Source organism: Cryptomeria japonica, chromosome 10 (genome assembly GCF_030272615.1).
Source record: "Cryptomeria japonica chromosome 10, Sugi_1.0, whole genome shotgun sequence".
In the NCBI taxonomy this organism is placed as follows: Eukaryota; Viridiplantae; Streptophyta; class Pinopsida; order Cupressales; family Cupressaceae; genus Cryptomeria; species Cryptomeria japonica.
In genome coordinates, this window is record NC_081414.1 from 911,237,975 (window position 1) to 911,254,260 (window position 16,286).

Here is a 16,286-nt window from a genome sequence, read left to right on the forward strand (position 1 = left end):
CTCCACCAACCATTGAGGCCTTCAAATGCTAAAATTGTTGATCCCCCTTAATTTCTGCCATTCAATGTTGTTGAGAGTCCGATCTCCGCCCTGAAATTGTTGAATATCTTCCTAGATTTGCCAAGTTTGTGCCTGGAAAATGTTGAACAATGTTAAAATTCACACTAAGTAAAAAGTTCTGCCAGACTTTCAACAGATTTTGCCATTGAGCTTGGCACAATGCGGGAGATCACCCAAAGTCTGCCATTCATTTGGAGGGTGGCATTTTCTTGATTGCAAACTTGCTTCCAACTCAACCTTTCAACTTGCAAAAAGAAATGTTAATTTACCTGTGATTTCCGCCAAGTGATTTTTGCACTAAGGGGAAATATTGAAAAGCTCGTCATGTGTTGCATCTAATGCTGGACTTAGCCTCCACTTCGCCATTGATTGAGGCATTTCAAACTTGTCTTTGCATCAAAATTATGTACTTAGTCAATGGGATTGCAGGACATTCATCAAAGTCCCGCCACAAGTTTAGGTTGCAAAATGATTTAAGTGTGGCATTTGGGATTGAAGGTTCACCAAGGTGGAGTGTTGATACCTCCTTTGTTCCCGACATTCAAAGTTGTTCAGGGTCTGATCTCCTAAAATGTTGATAAAATTTTTCAAATTGCACTAAGTCATTACAATGCCGGACTTGCTACAAAGTCTTCCATAGTAAAGGGCATAAAATGTTGAACATCTTGCTAACTGCGCCCTTCCAAATTGCACAAAGCCAAGATAATACCGGAGTTCTCTTAAAGTCTGCCATAGATTGAAGTAAATAATACAAGACTAGGATCAAACTCCGCCATATGGATGAAGATAATGTAGGACTTTCATTAAAGTCCTCCATTGTTGGGAGCGAAAGTGTAGAAAGCGGGTTTCGGGAGTAATAGCCAGTAGGTGCAGTGCCCCATTCCTTTTTAGCTTTGTCCATCCCCCACTATATAGTTCCCCAGGCAAGTATTCTCTGCCCTCGATGGAGCTAAACTATCTAGCCGTTGGTCATGGAGCCTACTCTAGCTAGTTCAACCCTACCCAGGCAACTAATCTATCGGGGGTGGGAAGGAAGGGCGACTAACTCGAAAGGAACACTGGGGAACTGCTTTCTCCGCTCGGGCTGCTGGATATGGACCAACTCACTTTCCTACCTCTACTTGTCCTTCACCCACAGTTGGCTGTCCTGCCTAACTCACTATAGTTTGTGGGCTGGCTTAACTTCCTCAACCTGAAGGATGGACTGGGAACTACCTCCTTTGGACGGGCTTCAATCCCTCAATCTATTTTATTCTCCCTTCCTCGTTGAAGATAGTCTATGGGCCTCCCATCCGTCCCATCCGAGGGTCTATATTACGTAGATGAGCGATCAGTTGAACGAACTAGTCTTCCTTCCTTCCGGTTAGCAGAGAGAAAGGAGGACCAGGAGAGCAAACGTCTTTATCTTAACTTGCGCTCCCCGTTTCTTGATCGGATAGTAACCAAGTCTGCCAAAATCATAAACTCAGGTCTAAAAATCAGACATTAAAAGATATAGGTCAGACTAGCAAACAATTGATGTCAGACCTGAAATGCATCAAACTCAGTCACCAAACATTTGAAATTAGGCCTTAAAGTTTTGAACTCAGACTTAGCAATCAAATCAGAATTATAAGAAATCAGATCTGCATATAAGACCCTGTTGTGACCATTTCACACATCGCCCCATTAAAATGGGGGCCCCCTCTTTTTGCTTCTGTTTTGCCTGTTCTTCTCTCTGCTCTTAGGGTTTTGAGTGAGTGAATGAGTTGTCTGGACTAGGGTTAAGCCTTAGGGGTTTCTATTGGATATTTTCAAGCCGAGTCCAGTCAAATTTTGTAGAGTATTAAGCATCCTCCCGAGAATTGCAATTTTTGAAATAGGATGAGTCTGTCAGGAAGTTAGATAGGTCTCAAGTTAGGTCCAGTCAGGATTTTGAGGGCAAATTCAAGCTATGTCTAAGTGTTAGCCATTTAATGATGGAATTGTGCATTTTTGTCTGGGTAATTTCTTGACCAAATTTTTGATGGCTTGATAACTGATTCCTGGCCTTGGAAATGACCTAATTATGCCTTGTGAAGTGACTGGAGACCTAAATTTTGGATATTTTGGCTTATAAAGGTAAAATCGCTCCTGTCCCTCTCCCAGGGACCAAGGCGAAATTGATATTTTATGCATCTTGGTTACTGACTTGTTTTAATGTTTTTGTGCAGGGTCGCCAGGGGATATGATCGGACGTGAATTGAAGATTTTGAAGATTTTGAAGACTCATAAATGACAAGTTTTTAAGGTTTAGGGTGAATTCGCTCCTATCCTTCACTGAAGGACCAAGGCGAAATGGCTTATTTAGATCATTTTGGTCTTAGTTGATCGAACTGGAACATCAGGGACGCAAGGAAAGATGAAGCGAGCATAATGGAGTATCCAGACTTAGTCGTTAGCAATGAAAGGTTGAAATTTTGGCCTAGAAAGATAAAGGCGCTCCTGTCCCTCACTGAAGGACCGGAGCTTGAATTCCAAATTTGCATTATCCTTGCAAGATTTAAGTGATTTCGCGATTTAAGGAGGTCGAGAGAGGCATGTTTTGCTCGTTGAATATAACTTGAATAGGCCACAATGGAGAAAATCGACCCAAGTTGCAATAGGCGCTCCTGTCCCTCTCCAAGGGACCAGAGCGATTTTTCAAAGGAAGCTCCTATCCCTCTCCAAGGGACCAGAGCGATTTTCTCACAAGACAAATTCTTGGCAAAGGTAAAGCGAGTTTCAAGTTTGAGATGAAGGAAGGAAGGCGTAGTCAACCAATTGAAGATAATTTTGAAAGTTTGCAAAACATAAGTGAGCTCATGATGGCCAAGGCGCTCCTGTCCCTCACTCAGGGACCAGGGCGAAAAACATATTATCATGTCTTCCCCTCTAAATTTAGACGAATCCAGGCCAAGGCACAAGATGGCGATGATATTTAAAGTGCTACAAGGAAGGACGAAGTTGCAAAGACCACAAGACTTGATGAAAATGGCTAAGGCGCTCCTGTCCCTCACCAAGGGACTAGAGCGAAATCTTCAAAATATCTAGACGCCTAACATGGTGAAATACTATTTCTTGTGTCCAAGACTCAAGGTGGAAAGGGGAAGTGATGTTCTACGTTTAGAAAGTGATTTAAGGATGATACGATCAAGCGTTTGTGCCAAAAACCAAAAGGCGCTCTTGTCCTTCACTCAAGGACCAAGGCGATTTTCATAAAATCAATCATTCCTTTCCAAAGCCACGCCAAAGCAAGGTTGCACAAAGTCAAAAATGCCTTTCAAAGGACGATGAACAAGGAATCGACCCCAAAAAATCAACTATCTCAAGCACAAATATAAAAAATCGCTCCTGTCCTTCACTGGAGGACCAGGGCGAAAATCTTAAGAGGAACTCATTTTGTCTTAACAAAGCAAGATGAACATGCATAGAACGAACAAAGAAGATCATTGATTGCCCTGCAACATGAATTGGCGATTGGAAAAGACAAGGACCAAGGACAAAAGGTAAGATCGCTCCTGTCCTTCACCAAGGGACTAGGGCGAAAATGTTTTAAGGTGCACTCCTTCCAAAGATGGAATAAATCAAACTCAAGATTCCAAACGAAAATGCCATTTTGGACGTCCAAGATAAGACTTTGAACGTAAAAAGCAAGAAATACAAGGCCAAAATGCTAAGGCGCTCCTGTCCCTCTCCTAGGGACCAGAGCGAGGTTCTTAACAAAGTGATATTCTTCTCATGCTTAGGCGCCAATATCCTTCAAATTACATTAAAATGCCAAATTCGCTAAAAAACTTAAAATATTTTAATTAAATTGGCATTTAATAAGTGCGCATGGGCATTTAATAATTAATTTAGGCCTTTAAAAAATCAAAATTTTAATTGTAAAGGCATTTAAAATTAATTATTATTAAATTAAATTCAAAAATGGAGTGCTTGGGGATGTTATTTTAATATTTTTTTTGAAAGTCGGCCTCTTCTCTTATTGAATTTTTATTTATTTTGGCCTATTTTCCAAGTCGGCCTATGGGCAATTGCAATAGTGAGCGCCTATATAAGGGAGGTATTTTGAAGCATTTTAATCCATCATTCAATCATTTATTCAAATGCGATTTGGAGAAGCAATAGAGGTGCAAAATCTGGTCCAAGGAAGAGTGCGAAATCTGGTCTAAGCAGGAGTGCGAACTTTGTTGGAAGTTAGAGGTGGAGCGAGTTTTCCTCAAGGCGTTGAAGACCCAAAGGGTGGTGAAGTTGATGAAGGAGGCGCATTTGCTAGAGGACTTCGATCTTCATTTTGCCTAGCGAATTTCTTAATTTTTGCATCATTTTTTAGAGTTAGTTTGTCATGTCCCCACTCTAGCTCAGTCTAGCAGAGACATGTGAGTCAGCTTATTATGGGGTCTTGTAGGCTAACAGGGTTGGACAGAGACCCGGTATGGTTATTCAGTGTTGGAGACTTGGTGTTCTAGCAGTTATTGATCAGTTGGGAGACATTCCTTGTTTTAGGAGGCAGTTCCTACTTTTTAGGAGGTTTGATCATGCCCAAGGTTGGGTCTCCATGAGATGCCTCTTTGGGTTCAGTTTCAGAGAGATTGGGCTTGTTTCCTAAATTTTAGGAGCATCCCTAGATTTTAGGGATGAGACTACCAGTGAATCCTTGATTTCCGACTTCAGTCACAGACAGGTGACAGGATGATTTTAGGGTTTGTAATGTCAGTTGGGCATTTTATGGCTATTTGGGTTATATTTTTAATATTTCCTAAGTTAGCGTTTAATAATTAAATAAGGCTAAGTTGTTAGCCATTTTGGAGTAATAAGGGGATTTTTGGCCTCATCTGGATGCGCACCCTATTGTGTGATAGCTCGTTGGAAAGATCTTGAAATTCTTTAAATCTTTCTCTTTGGTCTCAGGGCAATTCAGTGAGCGGATTTCTGTCTATGAGGAAAAAGGTCATTTTCTAGTAACATGACCACTTTAAAATAAGAAATTATAACATTTCCACTAGACCATGCCACTTGGAGACAATTAGGGTTCGATTTGCAATTGAGAGGGGTTATAAGGGGATAGGAGCTTCATTCTATCATCATCTTTTGCATATTTGACAACTTGTATGAATTTGCTCTGGAGAGCGATTTCTCAATTGGGACGCAAACCCCAGGATTAGGATTGGCTGGGACGTAGCCCTCAGCAATCTTTGGCACCGGACTTATAAGGCATTGTGTGTGGTGATTAAGGACAGAGGCATCAATTCTCAGTAGGGTTTCAGCGTGGCCTACCATCTTTCCAGTGGAGACGTGGTTCATTGCAGCTGGAGGAATGCCATTTGCAGCAAATACACCACGTGGTGTATAGGGTATTGCTTGTATTCACTTCCAGTGTATGTGGGGTTGGAGAACATTCTTCATCTTCCAGTTTGACTTTGAATTTGTATGAGAGCTTGGGAAATACATTGGATTCATTGTTTGGCTTTGTAATTCAGACAAATCTGCCTGGTACGATTTGCAATAATTCTGATTTTTGCTGTATACCTCATTTATTTCAGTATTGCTTCATATTTGCTGTTATCTATTCCTTCCTATGCTATTAAACAATCAAAAACACAAAAACAAACAACCCTTTCTGCACTTCTGTCTAGTTTTGTAAGAAAAACTTAAATAAACAGGAAAACAAAATTAAAAATAAAAAAAATTACAGCAGGTTAACAGCAAAGATCTATCAGGGATCTTTCATAGTTCTCAAAGAGAGGTATGGCGAGATCTCCCTTGTTCAAATTTTGAAATTTTGAATTTCCAATTGCATAGCTATATTTAGGAAATGATAATTCAAAGATTTATCATGAAGTTTCCTAAATTTAAAACTTAAATCCAGTCTATATTTCTACGTTGCAAAGTATATTGCTCATTATGAAATGTTGTGTAGGTATCAAGATGGCGACCTCGAAGACAGGAGCATGCACTAGTCGTCCAGCTCTCATGAAGGAAGATCAAAGGAATGAAGAATTGGAGACCAAGATCGTGTCAAAATGGAGCAACGTTGGAGATACCAACTTGGGAAACTTCAGTGTGAAGAAGTTCCGAGAGGTCCCTTACATTGGAAAGCCATCACCTGTCGCAAGGAGAGTAATTGAAAGTGGCATTATCAAGGCGGCCGGCTTCCCTCCAGCAGTCCAGTGCCCTGAGCTGATGATCGAGTGTGCTCGCCATTATGACCCGCAATCAAGATCAATGGTGTCCAAGGAAGGAAACACTTTGGCTTACCTTTCAGAGGAGGCTATCAGTGAAGCTCTCCATCTGCCAGAACATAAAGATATGATTTACAAAAGCTTGGAAGGAGCTAGATCCATGTACGAAGATGATCCAGACACCTGCTTAAGCATCATCAATAAGAATTGGTTACTCAAAAGTCGTCCTCGCCTGAGCAAGATTCCAAACACACCACATAGGATTGACTTCCAGGAGGAATACAGAGATTTGATAACCTTACTCAATCGAGTTACAGGGGCTCCTCAAGCCTCCTATTTTGAGAAATGGATGTTCTACTTCATCCAAGTGATAGTTCAAGGGAAAGGAACAATTCATTGGGCTAGAATTATTAGCCATTGCTTGGACGTACAGTTGAGAAGACTGAAGGCTACCAAGTCATTCCACATGAGCTCATACATCATATATGCCTTGATCAGGAGTTTTGAATATGCAGGACTACCTCACAGAGGAGCGATTGGAAGAGGACCAGGAGAAGTCAGAGTTTGTGAATCTTATGTTCATTTGCATCATCCACCTGGAAGTAACTACAAGTTAGTTAATGATACCTTCACGATGAACATCACCAGGACATTGCAAGGTGGGATTCACAATCGGATATCTCAAGATGCACAGGAGCTTGTGAAGAGGTACGGTGCTTGGTTTATCCAATTCTAGAAGTTCACATATATTAGAGTTCATGGGTGTCCTTCACCTCCATATATGTTGCCAAGATATCCGACAGACAGAATAGTGTTACTTGAGGTGACTAGGCAGTTGGCGGCTTATGCAAAGGCATTTAGACACAGACATGGAAATGGAATTCCTGTGCCTATCATACTAGGGAATTCAGTTGAGGTATGTCCTAATGCTCTAGCCATGGATGACGCAGAGAAAGAGTTGGCCTTATATTCATTTTCGTTCTTTGCCTTGAGAGAGAATTTTGATCCTTATGGATATATAGAAGAAACAGTTGGTAGAAAGTACAAACACGAATTTCAGATAGAGGACTTTTTGATGAATCTCTCAAGTGATTTAGAGGTGAAAAGAAAGATGCATTCCAAATTACCTTTAGATCTCATCAGGAAATGCAAAATTTACAGAGTGGCCGATCAAGCCCAGGACAGTGGCAGACATCTCCAATCATCTTATGACCGAGAGGACAAAACAGTGAAGATAGATTGGAACGAGCCTGAGATTACAGACTTGAGAACTTTGATGGCTCCAGTTTTGTCTTGTACTCGCAGATGGGTGGATATACAACATCAAAAGTTGAGAGAACAGAACACATTGATGACTTTTACTTTGGAGGAAAGGCCAGGGGAAGGAGGAGCAAGCACAAGCGAAGGCAATCCTCATCCTAGGAGCACAAATGAAGACAATCCACACCCTAGATGCGTAAGTGAAGACAATCCTCATCCTAGAAGCGCGAAGAGGAAAGAAAGACCTGAGAAAAGGGAACCCTCCAAGAAGAAGCAAGAGGCCCATCGAGGTCACTCATCTAGCACATCTTCCCAACATGAAAAAAGGACAAGTCAAGGACAAGAGAAGAGGGTACTTGAAGTTGAGGAATCTATGGAATCGATGGTCCAGAATGATAAACATGAAGAAAGGCAAGCACCTCAACGTTCATCAAGTCAATCTCCCCAAGTCAATGAGCTACATGAAGACAAGAATGATGATGAAGTGACATCTCCTCTCCGAGAAGAAGGATCAGTGCTCAAAGAAATACAAGTTAGAGAGACAAGGTCCGCCATTCCAGATTGGTTAAAGGAGAGGCTAACAAGGGTGATTGTGATCGAAGATGAAGATAATGTAATTGATTTAGAAAGCCTTGTTGGAAATTCTCAAGAAGTGACAGAGAGAAGGAAGGCTACCAAGATGTCCAAGATGATCAGAGATGAGACAGGGTCCAGGAAGTTGTAGATAGCTACACCGACAGTAGACAAGTATGAAGGTGAAATCCTTGCAGAAGAGTATGATGTAGAAACATTTGAGCTTGGTCCACTCACAGCCGAGCAGACACTGGATGAGGCAACTGATTCATTTGAGGCACTTAAAGACAAGCTTAAAGAAGAAATGGAAAAGAATAGAAAGCTTGAGTGAGAGGTCGGTGCTTGGAGAGGTTACTTTAGCCATCTCAATCAGCCTTTGGGACGTCAGGATCCAACAGTATCTCCTGTGCAAGCACTTCCCCTTGAATCAGTTGGTGAGGCAGAAAGAGTTAAGAGCTTGGTTCAGCTTATGAGCTCTTGGATTGACAAATCTCATACCGTTGCCATTGAGTTCGCAACAAGAATGATGCAGACCACCCATCGAGCTATCCAGGTCCTTGAGATCATTCACAACCTGATGATAACAGTAGCCGCCTTTGCCCAGACTAGAGATGTTATCATTCCTGTTCTGCAAGTAATCAGACAAACACCAAGGAAGATCTTAGCACAAGAAAAGATAATGGATGGAGGAGCTCATAATTTGCTCCAGTGGTCAACTCTACTTCAGATGAAGGAAGTTCTTTTCGAAGACATTAGTACCAAATGCAATCAAGTTGAGGAGGTCATTCATCCGATTCAGGACAAGGTGTTTGAGGTGTTATGTTCTATTCTTGGCAGGAGGATTGAAGATGAGACAGATGTGAATCTTCAAGAGTTGGAGGAGAAGGTCAAGGTCATCTTTTGCAAAGATGAGAATGTTATCACAGATGAGCAAGGAGATCAAATGTTCGCCACTATGCTCCTGATTGAGAAGGTCAAGGAACTCGAGCCTGGATGGGACATAGCTCTTCTCAAGGCTTTCGATCAGATCATCCACTTGGAGGAACGAATGAGGAATCTTCTAGAGATTCCTATTGCTGAGATTGAAGGAATTGTGTCCAGATTCACTGCATACGCTAAGAAGGAGCATTGGAAAGGAAACAAGGTTCTAGAAGAAAGGTTGTTATAGATGATGTGGCACCTTAATTATCATTGGTCTATGTTTCCTAGATTTTTGTGCCAATTAAATATTTGGCTATGCATTTAATATTGTTCAATAAAAGGGGAACTTTTTGTAATAAAACCCTAATTAGGGTTTCGCTGTCAAAATCTCAGCCGTTGATCTTCTTTTGATCTGGGCCGTTCATTGTAATTGAGGATGCTATATATACCCTCATTCATTTTCATTTTGTAATTAGAAATTAGAAATGAGATATTAGAACTAGAATTAGAGCTTTTGGAGAGAAGAAAGTTATTTTGTAGCAAGATTGAGCATTGAAGAAAGAATTTCAAGCAATTGTTGTCTATGTTGACTTTGAGATCAATAAAATATTGAAGTTATGGTGTTTTATTGCAATTCTCGTGGTTATCTTCATGGTTGTTTACTTTCTTGAATCATTCTCAGTCGAAGTAGTGTTTAAATTTGAAGGACTAAGTGTTGAGCTTGATCTTTGGTGAGATTCACATTCCAAACCACTAGCTTCTTACTGATTGTAAGGACGCCTTGTGTGGTCAACTGGAGATATTTGGATTGCTTAAACCTTCAATCATCATTGAACTATTGATATGTACCTTCATGGTAGTGTTTATGATTCTTGATGATTTGAAAATCAATAATCACCTTAGAAGATCGCATCAATCTCAGTAGAGTTGTAATTCCTTGGCAATACTGAAGTTGGTCGGATCCTACCAAAGCTAGCCTACATTGAGTCATTCCTAGGATTAGATTAGAATTCATCCTTTACAAACCCTACCTTTTGATCTTTTGAGAGCTTGTTAGTTTTAGGAAAATCTGTTCTTGAACGGAAACGTAAGGCCCCTTGATGAAACAGCATTCACAACGACCACTGGTGCTTATCCACACGTAGAGACCCTACATTACAGAACCTTGGAGTCACCTTGATTGATCCTTCTTCGCGACATCTTCAGCAATCAGAGGCTTTATTCAAGAGAGGATAAGGTACCCTTGGGTATTTTATTCTGTGTTAGGCAGTGTACAAAATACATGTCAACAGACCCCTAATCCTAATTTGCAGGCCAGGCATAACAGTCGTGGATTTTATCAACTCAAGGATGAAATTGCTCACCTCCATCTCTAAGTCGTGTATTTTATCAACTGAAGGATGAAATTGCTCGCCCCCCCCTCCAAGTCATGGATTTCTCTACTTTGTGGATTTTGGTGAGTGGAGGATAGTCATCATCGTTGTTCAAGCTTGCCAACTTCAATCACTTAGTTGATCAATTCTCTTAACCTTTAATATGATGTTGATCTTTCTTCAATTCGCTCCAAGCAAGGGTTCAATGTTTCATTTTCACTTCAAGGTTCAATCTTGTCATCTCCATGCTTGAAGCGTGGATTTTGGCAACTCAAGGATAAGCACTGCAAGTGTGACCTTTACCTTGACTTAATCTTCATTTCACTTCACTTTCATCATGCTGATTTCCTCACTCAGTTCAATCAAAGGTATCTCTTCATCACCTATCAAGACATTTGGATACCGTTACTTACCTTAACAATTGCCCACTATGACCCCAAAGTCGTGGATTTCTCCAAGTTGTGGATTTCTGTCATATTCCCGTGTAAACAGAAAATGCATAACCGAATCAGATTTACACGCAATGTATCATTTTCAAATTTTGAATTAATAAAGTTTATGTGATTAGTTAAATGTATTTTATTTCAAATTGATAAAGTCTATGCGTTTGGTTAAGTATGTTTTCCTTAAATAATAGCATGAATGGAAAGGTGTATCCTTTCCCAAAACCACTCATAAAAGATGCCATGTTTTCCATAAAGGTCGCACGGTTCATGGTAAGTATAAACCACGACCGTCCAGGGACAGCACGGGAAAGTAAGAGGTGGAAAGCAGGAAATTGCCAGGAGAATCCGCAAACAGGTAACCTTTGTTACTCAGCAATATTATCATATCAGTTTCATTACTATGCATGGAACCCTACGGGATAGGCTGCGATTGTATCAAGTTGACACGGTGAGGAGGGAGAGACGCTAGTTCTTCATAGCAATGAATAACCAACATTTAAATCGTACAGAGCCTCCCCCCCTTCCCATTGCTGGCAGTTGGGTACATTCCCAGGCTAGTTCGTCTGGGTGTCAAAATGCAACCATGTTTTCTTATCGCTCTGTGAAGTGTCTTCATATGCAAAAATGTATTCTTTCTATTTTCCTGTAACTTATTTTTAAAATCATCTGGAATGAACATAATATATGTGACTGTACAGTTTAATTGCTAAAAATCACAATTGTAGATCGATAAATAAAGACTCTTTGTCAATGGAATTATTCGTATCAATAATAAGCAAAAGTACAGCAATCAAAGTAAATTGAAATTATCCCCCATGCTTAATATGCAACCTGCAACATCAGGTTTAGTTAGTAAATCATTAAAATGCACTCTAGTAACAGATAAAAAGGGAATAAACCATGAGCTATGTATTCACAGGTATATTAATATAAATAAAGGAAATGAACACTAATGGATAATAATCATATTTTGCAATTAAGCCAGTTGTGATGAATCAATTCCACGATTAGTAGGATGGACAAATGATAGCTAAATAACACCAATTCTGTAATTATTAATTCTAGGTCTGCTGTAAACATTTATTATCTTTCTATGTTCCCTGTTTGTTAACATATTCGAAACAAGGGAGTGCCAGCCAAGATCATATCGGGCCCATCCTCAGGCAACCCTACGAGCCCTAAGAGATGGGATGGGTTTGGATGGGCAGGCCAGCCTGGAGCATTACCCTAGCGTTCCGAATAAGTTTATTCTTATGCAGAAGTCATGTAACTGATTTAATATCATTGCTGACATGGGTTCATCATAATGTCTAAATATTGCAGGAAGCCCTAGATCCGATTTATTGCCCTTACCAAACTTTGGGGGTGACGAAATTGTTCCTAATCCTAGGAAGGCAAGGCAGGTGCAGTAAGGGTTCATTACAGTGGTATCAGAGCCTCCTTCTTGCCACCCTATGGAAATAGTTAATGCAACAAAGCCAAAGGAACCTTAGGGCCTTAGAAAGAGAAAGGAAAAAAGGGGCCAACAACATAAGTGAACAAGCGAGTAATGAACTTAGGGCTTTCATGGAGCAAACTGCTCAAGCCCTAAGGGAACAAACTGAAAAAACCATGCAGGCTTTCATTGAACAGAATGAGAAGAACAACCGACTTGCCCTGCAGGCCCTCCAAAACATAAGTAACCATAATGCCATAGAAGTCCAATCCAATCATTCCGAAAATCAACACCCCTCCCCATCTAAGGACACCGGCTCAAGGCCCACTTGCCCTTCATTCCTACGAGAGGAGGTACCAATAAGGGATGATAACCATGACAAACCCATGGGAGATATAGATGAAATTCTTGCAGCCTACCATAGCTTGGATCCCGAGCTACGAGATCTTGTAACCTTTAGAGACTATTGTGATGCCAAACTGAAGGCCCTCGATCGAAATGAAGGACATCCTCCAACCCATAAGGAACTTCAAAACAAGTTAAGTAAGGTGGCCATCCCTAACTTTGATGGGGAAGGGAAGGTATCCGCCAGGTCATGGGTCCAAAAATTGGATACCTATCTATCCCTTAGCCCCATGACCCAATCCAATGTCATTAAATTTGCTATACTTCACCTATCTGGAGTGGCCCATGAGTGGTGGCACCATGGCCTCATCACCCAGGGACATCAGCTTATAAAGACCTATGACGAGTTCACCCGGAAGCTCATAAAGAGATTTGACCAAAAGCATCCCGAGTGGTATTTCCGAGAGCTCACCCTATTAAGATAGTAGGGAACTATTGAAAACTATGCCACAAAATTCCAAAAATTAGCAGTGTTGGTACCAGGGTTAACACAAGAAAGACTTACTTACCTATTCAGAGAAGGGCTAAGGGGATTAATCAAAAGCACGGTGAGCACTCATGAACCCCAAACATTAGATGAGGCTATACAAAAAAGCTATGAAATTTGAGGAAAGCTCACCCAAGGATAAGCCCAAACCCTTCGGTAGCTCCTCCAAACCCCCACCTAAGGACAATAAACACAACCAAGAAGGGATTGTAAAGTCTTGTACTTATTGCAAGGAAAAAGAGAGAAGGGACATATGTGCTCAGCCTTGGAGGACCTTAAGAAAAAGTGACTGTGTTTTACATGCCTAAAATCATATTAAGGAAGAAGTCATAAATGCCAAAGCCGGGCTCACAGGATAGAAGTCCCACCATATGAGGATGAAGAAGAACCACCCAACAAAAGAATGAGGTTGGGTGAGGAGGATCAAGCCATAGTTGCCACTATCACCCATGCTGCTAGACACAACCTGTTCAGGATCAAGAGCTCACTTAAAGGGAAAAACGTAGTCACCCTTGTGGATAGTGGAGCTTCCCATAATTTCATCGATGAAAGACTGGTCAAGCAGCTCAAATTACCCACGCAAACTTTCAAAGGGTTCGAAGCAGCCACAGCCACAGGGGCAAAGATCCAATGCACTAAGTTGGTGCTTGAGTTGGAGTTCACAATAGGTAGCCATCCAGTTAAGGAAGATCTCTACGTGGTACCATTGGACACAAATATCATATTAGGGACTCAATGGATTTATTCACTGGGATGTTTTATGTTCGACCTCCCAAACCAAACAATCCGATTTCAGCATGAAGGGAAGGAAGTTACTCTCAAGGGCTTAGCTGATGGCAGTCCAAAGGTGGTTTCATGTAAAAGAATGGAGCAGATTTTCAGAAAGAATTGAGGGGAATGGGTGGCGCAATGTATGATACTAGATAAGAGCAATACTCATGAGAAATCCATTCACGTGGACATCCAACCCATCACGAAGAGATATAAAAGGGTGTTTGGAGAAATTCCCCAAGGTTTGCCTCGTAAACAGGGATTTGAACACACCATAGAGTTGGAGGAGGGGGCAAAACCGGTCATCACCACCCCTTACCGCCACCCCCATAAATTCAAGGAAGAAATAGAGAAAACCATTAAGGAATTACTTGTTATGGGACACGTCCAACCTAGCTCCAGCCCTTTCGCATCATCGGTGGTACTTGTTAAAAAGAAAGATGGTACTCTAAGAATGTGTATTGATTACAGGGCACTGAATAAAAAAACCATCAAAAATAGGTACCCAATTTTGAGAATTGATGAATTGATAGATGAACTACACGGGGCCAGCTATTTCTCCAAGATCGACCTTCGAACAGGATATCACCAAATCGGGATGAGGGAAGAGGACATCTTTAAAACAACTTTCTGGTGTCACTATGGACACTTCGAATTCTTGGTTATGCCTTTCGGTCTAACCAATGTACCAGCAACTTTTCAGTCATGTATGAATCATATTTTTCGCAAGCAACTAAGACAATTCTTACTAGTTTTTTTTGACGACATTTTGATCTACAGCAAGACTTGGGAGGAGTACCTCAAACATATTGAGGAAACATTGAGGATCCTAGAGCAAGGATCATTGTATGCAAAGGCTTCCAAATGTGAGTTTGGATTGGAGGAAATCTTATACTTGGGGCACAAGATTAATGCAGAAGGAGTGAGCGTGGATGAGGAGAAGATAGCCGCTATCAGAGAATGGCCTAGACCTAAGTCCCTCACACAATTAAGAGGGTTCGTGGGGTTATATAGTTACTATAGAAGGTTTGTATGAGGGTTCTCCAAAATGGCAGCTCCTCTCACCAATCTCACTAAGAAAGGGGCCTTCACTTGGAGCGAGGCAGCCCAAAGAGCTTTCGAAAATCTAAAGGAAGCTATGAGCTCATGCGCCGTTCTTGCTATTCCGGATTTTTCCCTTCCTTTTGAAGTACAGTGGGATGCCTCCGGGGATGGGATTGGAGCTGTCCTCATGCAAAATAAACATCCGATAGCCTTCGAAAGCCGTAAGCGTTCCGAATAAGTTTATTCTTATGCAGAAGTCATGTAACTGATTTAATATCATTGCTGATATGGGTTCATCATAATGTCTAAATATTGCAGGAAGCCCTAGATCCGATTTATTGCCCTTACCAAACTTTGGGAGTGACGAAATTGTTCCTAATCCCAAGAAGGCAAGGCAGGTGCAGTAAGGGTTCATTACAATTTCTCCAAGTTGTAGATTCCTTGAAGTCGTGGATTCCTCCGCTTCATGGAATTCTCAATTGCATTCAAACTTCATCTCTCAGAGTGTTGATGGATTTATCCCTGAATTTCCTTGCAGAAATCCAAGGAAAGCAACTTATAGTTTACTTATGATCTTCTCAAAATCCACCCTTATATTTTCGTTTATCATCCACCTTTGAGACTACTTCACATGTTTGATTGTTCCACCTAAGCCCTATATGATCATGACTCCATTGAATCCCTTCCTTGATTACTTTTAACAGCCCCTAAGCAACCTTGAGCAACTATTTTGACAACATGACAAGACTGACAATATTTAGGGTAACCTTGAGCAACTTATGTTTTTTGGGGATTACCAATCACGGAGTTTGTTGATTGCTCCTTGTCATTGATTCCTGAGAGGATTCTAGCAGATTTGCTTGAGGATTATCATCTCATTCCTTAGCATAATACTCTTGACTATTCTTCTATCTTGAGAGCCATACCTTGACTCGACTTAGAAGCTACATTGTGAAGCATCATTTGATGAATATCTTGGCACTCACCTATCACCTAAGCACCTAGAGCTGTAAAGACTCCAAATCAATCCAAAGGGAGACCTGCCTGCTGCTAGATTACCTAACTTGATCACATCTTGACGAAAAGGAATTGCATCCACTCACAAGCAAGAGGTTAAAGACTAAAGAAACTACTGCCAAGCTAGATGACTAAGCTAAGACAACTACGCTACCAAGTAAAAAATGGGGTCTCCATTTGCAATGGGGCGATGTGTGAAAATGTCACAACATCACTTTAACCATAAAAAAAATTAGGTGTAGGGTTGTGTTATACATATCATACTAGCAATTTTTTTTGTAGGCATAACTTGGCAAACTGTAAGATAATTTT

The 16,286-nt window shown here is 40.9% G+C and overlaps 1 protein-coding gene across 1 annotated transcript in view; it reads left to right on the forward strand.

Moving 5' to 3' along the window:
• The window catches only part of LOC131050652 (uncharacterized), a 173,258-nt gene that overhangs the window by 49,819 nt on the left and 107,153 nt on the right, over positions 1–16,286 (forward strand). The window lies entirely within an intron of this gene.